Consider the following 6,000-nt stretch of genomic DNA (forward strand, 5'->3'; position numbering starts at 1 on the left):
AGATTTCAAGGTTTTTATGAAACTGCCGTGATCAAAACAAACTAAATCAATCAATGCACAGGATGTAGAACAGAGAAACTGACCAAGAAAGCTTTAACATTACCCTGAGTTTGGGGATCCCTGTATGCTCAGTGGTTTAACGCCTGCCTTTGGCCCAGGGCGTGATCCCGGAGTCATGGGATGGAGTCCCATGTCAGGGTCCCTACACGGAGCCTGCTTCTCCTTCTGTCTGTGTCTCTGCTTCTCTCTCTGTGTCTCTCATGAATAAATAAATAAATCTTAAAAAAAAAAATTCCCCTGAGTTTGACTAATCTTAGAAAAAGTTCTTCCTAACATAGGCCCTTGATCCCCTTTTTCTTTAGAGAATTTACTTCAGAAAATTTGCAATTGATTAATTTATTAAAAAAAAAAGAAAAAAGAAAATTTGCAATTGAAAAATGCTTTCTCTTCCCCCTTGGGGTATAAATCTTCTCCCAGCCTCTTGCCAGTTTTGTAACTCAGGAATGTCTCAAGAATCTAAAACTCATTTCCTTAGTATGTAATCATCAAGAAACCATAGCACCCTTATCTCCCATCTCTGTGAAAGTCTAAACTCTAACTTCCATAGCTCCAGTTAACAGGTGATTTGACCACATTGACCAATTCTCCCTAGTAACTTTCCACTAGCTCATCCCAGCACTTGACAGTTCTCTTTCATTTCAGCAGAGCTGAGTTCCATTTCTTTTTTTTTCCCCTTCTACAATAATCTTGAATAATGACATCCTTACCTGTTTAACTTGTCCAGGGAAATTATTCTTTGACAAAACCTATGTATGTACATAAGGGATTTTGATATATGATACAACTAGCAGAACAAATAAGTGAAAAAAATTATCCAGTGAATGGCCTTGGAACAATTAGTTGTGCATATGAAGTAAGAGTGACAACTGATTATTTTCTAATACTAATAGACAAAAATAAATTTCTGCTGTTTTTAAGATTTGAATGCAGAATTAACAAATGAGAAGGACAAGAACAGTAAAATTTCATTACTCATGAAACATATGCTTAGTAATAAGGAAAATTATTTATAATATACAATCATAACATACTGTATTAGTTCATGAAACAACCTATAAATGGTTGTTTCCTTAATATCATTATTATGAAGAATATAGAGAAAAATGTACGAGATTTATATTTAGCACTATTGATTATGGACAATAACTCAATTAAGAGAAATATTCAACAGTATGTTTTCAAATACACTGAGTAGTGAGATTACTGAATCATATGGTATTTCCTTTTTTAAAATTTTTTATGAAACTTCAATACTATTTTCCATAATACCCAACTTATTTATATACATATCAAAAGTGTACAAGAGTTCCATTTTCCCCAAATTTCATCAATACTTGTTATCTCTTGTCTTTTTGATCAAAGATTTCATAACAGGTGTGAGATGATATCTTGTGGATTTGATTTGCATTTCCCTGATGGTGACACTGAGCATCTTTTCACATGTCTGCTTGCCATCTGTAGGTCTTCTTTGGAAAAATGTCTATTCAGTCTTCTGACTGTTTTTATTTATTTATTTTTAAGGATTTTATTTATTTACTTGATAGAAAAAGAGAGCACAGCAGGGGGAACTGCAGAGGGAGAGGGAGCAGCAGGCTCCCCGCTAAGCAGGGAGCCAGACGTGGGGATAGATCTCAGGACCCTGGAATCATGACCTGAGCTGACAGCTCAGATGCTTACCTGACTGAGCCATCCAGGTGCCCACTTCTTCTGACCATTATTAATGGAATTATTATTATTATTACCACCTGTTGATTGATTAATGAGTTCTTTATATATTTTGACTATTAAGCCCTTATTGGATATGTAATTTGCCAATATTGCTCCTATTCCACTCATTCCATTTTCATTTTGTTTATGATTTCCTTTACTGTACAGAAGCTTTTAAGTTTAATGTAGTCTCATTTACTTTACTTTTTCTGCCTGTGCCTTCAGTGTCATATCCAAAAATCATTGCAAAGCCCATGGTCCAATTTTCCCGGTGTTTTCCTCTAGGAATGCTGAGATTTAAGGTCTTACTTTAAGTATTTAATCCATTTGAGTTGACTTTTGTATACAGTGCAAGATAAAGACTAAATTTAATTCTTTTACATGGGAATACCCAATTTTCACACCACTCTGTATTAAAAACACCATCCTCTCTCCATTGCTTATTCTTGGCACCCTCTATGGATTACTTGGTCACATATCACATATATTTCAACGTATTTCTGGGCTCTCCTCTCTATTCTGTTTCTTTGGTCTACATGCCTTTTTTTTTTTTTGCCAGTACCATATTGTTTTGATTACTATACTTTGTAATGTAGTTTAGAATCAGAAAGTAGGATGTGTTCAGTTTTGTTCTTCTTTTTCAAGATTGCTTTGGCTATTCAGAACCTTTTGTCATTCCATATGAATTCAGAGATTAATTTTTCTAGTTTTGTGAAAAATGCCACTGAAAAATTTTTATAGGGATAGCATTAAATCTGTATATGGCTTTGGATAGTATGGACAGTCTCACAATATTAATTTTTCCAATCAATGAACTCAGAGTATTTTCCCATTTATTTTTTTTTTTTTAATTTCAGATGTTTCATGTCACATAGTGTCCTTTTAACTTTAAGAACACCCTCATAACATTTTTTGTAAGGCAGGGCTAGTGGTTTGCCAAGGAGCCTGTCTTTATTTATCTTTCATTTCTGAAGGACTGTTTTGTCAGGTAATATTCTTGGTTGGCAGGTTTTCTTCTCTCAGGATTTTGAACACATCATCTCACTTCCTCCTTGAGTGCAGGTTTTCTGATGAGAAATCCACTGATAATCTTATGAGGGTTCCCTTATATGTGTGGGTGTTTTTTCTCTTTCTGTTCTCAAAATTCTCTTTGTTTTTGCCTTTTAACAATTTGATTATAACGTGTCTTGTGTTAATCTTCTGTGGGTTGATTTTGCTTGAGATAACTTGGGCTTTATGTATCTGGAGGTCCACATTCTCCTGCATTTAAGGAGTTTTCAGCTATTATTTGTTTAGATAAATTTTCTGCCCCTTACTCTCTTTTCTCCTTTGGAGCTTTTGTGACTCAAAAGTTTATTCACTTAATGGTATCCCATAATTCATAGTATTTTTATTCTTCCCATCCCCAACTAGCCAGCTGAAAATAACCCATGTTAGTAATACGCTGATTCTTTTTTTTTTTTTTTTGCATGATTGTGCTTAAGATAATTACTTTGAATTCTTTGTCAGGCAATTGATAGATCTCTATTTCTTTGGGGTCCAATAATTGAGCTTTATTAGCTTCCTTTGGTGGTGTCATATTTACCTGATTATTTGTGATTCTTTTAGCCTTGTGTTAGTATTTGTGCATTTTTTAAAGATTTTATTTATTTATTCATGAGAGAGAGACAGAGAGAGACACAGAGAGAGAGAGAGAGAGGCAGAGGGAGAAGCAGGCTCCATGCAAGGAGCCCGATGCAGGACTCAATTCTGGGACTCCAGGATCACGCCCCTGGGCCAAATGCAGGAGTTAAACCCCTGAGCCACCCAGGGATTCCCAAGTATTTCTACATTTAAAGGAACAAATACCTCTTCCAGTTGCTATAGACTGTTTTCAGCACGTAAATAGTTTCTCCTCTCAGTTCCTTGAGCTAATAGGATTTCCTCCATAAACACAGTTAAGCTGGGTTGAAATCAGTTAGAGGGTCATTTCAGAATCTAAAGTGGGACTGAATTTGGAGACTTTCCTCCAAGATTGTGAGGACACTCAGGCTGTGGTCTAGAAGGGCTAGAGCTGAGTCGTGGGTTCCTTCAGGGTCAATTGCCAGGACTGAGGTCTGTGGGCCTATAACCTGACACGAGAGGATGTGACTCCTCCTAGGCCCATTGGTGTATGATACTAGTAGCAAAACCAAGGCCAAACAGAGCAATATAGCCTTGTCCACAGGGGGATGGAGTTATTTCTGGGTCTGTAGCCAGGACCATGTTGGGCAAGTTAGCCACCTGGGTACAAGTCTGCTTCTCAAAATGGGGCTCCTAGGTCTTTGACTCTGCTGGGCTTTCACAAAGTTTTACTTATATCCCAAAGCATTCACAAGGGCCCTTCTGTCTATGGATGGCTGCCAAATTATTGTTGCTGAAGGGGAATACAAGCAGAGGAACTCCCATCCTGCCATCTTACTGACATCAGTGTTGGACAGTTTAATTCATTACTTTAAAAAGAGAATTAACTATGCTGGCAAATTTCTTCTCTATTCAAAGGACAATAAATAGAATGAATTAAAAATATCATCAATATAGAAAGTTGGCACTACCAAAAATGTAAAAAGTCATCAGTATTTGAAAAAAAAATAGTACAGGTTCAACAAGTGCCTTGATGTACATCTTTGTATGTGCCCACACACGTTCACACACACGTGCTCATTGAATAAATACTAACATGGAAAAAACTGTAGAATAATTTATTGTTAACTAGCATTTATCATTCTAGAGGTCTTCATTCTCTCAGAAGTATATTATCATTTATAAATGTATTTGTTTTTATTTCTTATTGATTTACTTTTAGAGATGAGAGAGGGGTGGAGAGAGAGGGAGAAAGAGAATCTTAACTAGGCTCCATGCCCAGCACAGAGCCTGACACAGGGCTTAATTTCATGACCCTAAGGTCATGACCTGTGCCAAAATCAAGAGTTAAATGCCTAACCAACTGAGTCACCCAGATGACCCTAAATGATTTATTTTTAAACTAGTGATTTCATTGCAAATTCAAATTATAAATTTGTTGATTGGAGAGGCATAACACTTCCTTAAGAAACTGTTTATGACTGAATATTATAAACATTTGTAAATGTCAACATATTAGCAGATGATTGAAAGAAGAGATGGGGCAGCCCGGGTGGCTTAGTGGATTAGCGCCTGCCTTCAGCCCAGGACGTGATCCTGGAGTCCTAGTATTGAGTCTCATGTCAGGGTCCATGCATGGAGCCTGCTCCTCCCTCTGCCTGTGTCTTTGCCTCTCTCTCTCTTTCTCTCTCTCTCAAGAATAAACAAAATATCTTAAAAAAAAGAAAAGAAAGGAGAGGGCATGAAAGGTTGAAATTACTTACCATTAAATTTATCTTGGTGTTTGGAGTAGTTATAATGAACAGCTTTTCATTAAGGGAAATACTTATATCTTATATAACATTAGTTTAAGTGTTGTTTACTTATGGAGTGGGAGATATGGGCTTCCAGTTATAGAATGCATAAATCATGGAAATAGAAGGCACATCATAAGGAATATAGTCTATGATATAGTAATAGTAATTTGTGGGGAATATGGTAGTACACTTGTAAATAAATCACTAGATTTTACACCTGAAACTAATATAACATTGGGTATTAACTATATTTGAATAAAAAATAAACAAATAAATATTGTCTACTCATTAATCAGTAATGAAGTCAAAGAAAAATATTTAACTACTTTCTTTTCTCATCTGAAAATTTGTGAAATAAACTACCTAGGATAAGAATTGCTGGAGCATAGTACCAACTTCATCATTGCCACTACCATTTTTAAATGAATAAAATGTCAATGAACAAACATTTTTTTAAAAGATTTTATTTATTTATTCATGAGAGACACAGAGAGAGAGGCAGAGACATGGGCAGAGGAGAAAGCAGGATCCCTGTGGGGCACCCGAAGCAAAACTCAAACCCAGGACCCTGGGGTCACGCCCTGAGCCAAAGGCATGTATTGTTCATTTTGGTTGATTCCAGAATGTGTTCAAGATATTGATATTATTATTGTCTTTAATTTTTTTATGATGTAAATAATTGAAGAAAAAATCTGTTTCTTTTGTATTAAAATCAAACACTTATTTCAGAAAACTCAGAAATTGATTTAGCAATTAATTTAACAAAATTTCAAATATATAACAAATGATTACATGTATTCTTCCTATAATAAAATTTACATCATAAAAACATCTC

Source organism: Nyctereutes procyonoides, unplaced genomic scaffold (assembly GCF_905146905.1).
Source record: "Nyctereutes procyonoides isolate TBG_1078 unplaced genomic scaffold, NYPRO_anot_genome, whole genome shotgun sequence".
Lineage (NCBI taxonomy): Eukaryota > Metazoa > Chordata > Mammalia > Carnivora > Canidae > Nyctereutes > Nyctereutes procyonoides.